This window comes from Alosa alosa, chromosome 7 (assembly GCF_017589495.1).
Source record: "Alosa alosa isolate M-15738 ecotype Scorff River chromosome 7, AALO_Geno_1.1, whole genome shotgun sequence".
NCBI lineage: Eukaryota > Metazoa > Chordata > Actinopteri > Clupeiformes > Clupeidae > Alosa > Alosa alosa.
Window position 1 is genome coordinate 1,369,662 of NC_063195.1, and position 911 is coordinate 1,370,572.

A 911-nucleotide genomic window follows, 5' to 3' on the forward strand; every position below is an offset into this window, starting at 1 on the left:
GTAGTGTGGTGTGGTCACTCTAACAGACAGGGGGCAATAGAGTGTGGTCACTCTAACAGACAGGGGGCAGTAGAGTGTGGTGTGGTCACTCTAACAGACAGGGGGCAGTAGAGTGTGGTGTGGTCACTCCAACAGACAGGGGGCAGTAGAGTGTGATCACTCTAACAGACAGGGGGCAGTAGAGTGTGGTGTGGTCACTAACACACAGGGGGCAGTAGAAGGCTGGGATGTGGTCACTAACACACAGGGGGCAGTACAGACAGGGGGCAGTAGAAGGCTGTGGTAACGTGTAGTAACAGCACCATGTTGTATCTTGTTCACACCAGCAGAATCTGCATTGGCCTTCAAGTTATGAGTGTTGTTGTGTCTTGTGTGTCTGTTAGTTGTATTGTGTAGTTTTTGTGTGTGTGCGTGCTGCGTACGTGCATTTACCTTGTTTTAGTGATCTTTAATTGAAGTATGTGTGTGTGTGTGCATTTACCTTGTTTCTGTGATCTCTAGTTGACCCAGGGTTACACACAGCAGTCCATCAGAATCAGGAACGGAGAACAGAGACACTACAGACTACAACACACACACACACACACACACACACACACAATACAAACACACACACGCACACACAATACAAACACACACACGCACACACACACACACACACATTACAACTAACAGCATTATATCTGTTACAAAAACAAACAAAACAAAGCGCATGTGATGGCACTGTTTGTGGCAGCTGAAATGTACGGACTATTGCCCTGTGTGTGTGTGTGTGTGTCTGTGTGTGTGTGTGTGTGTGTGTGTGTGTGTGTGTGTGTGTGTGTGTCTGTGTAGTGTTTCCAATACGTTAACTAATCTGTGGCGGGCTGCCATAAAATCAAAACTGGCCGCCACACAATAATGTTCTATGT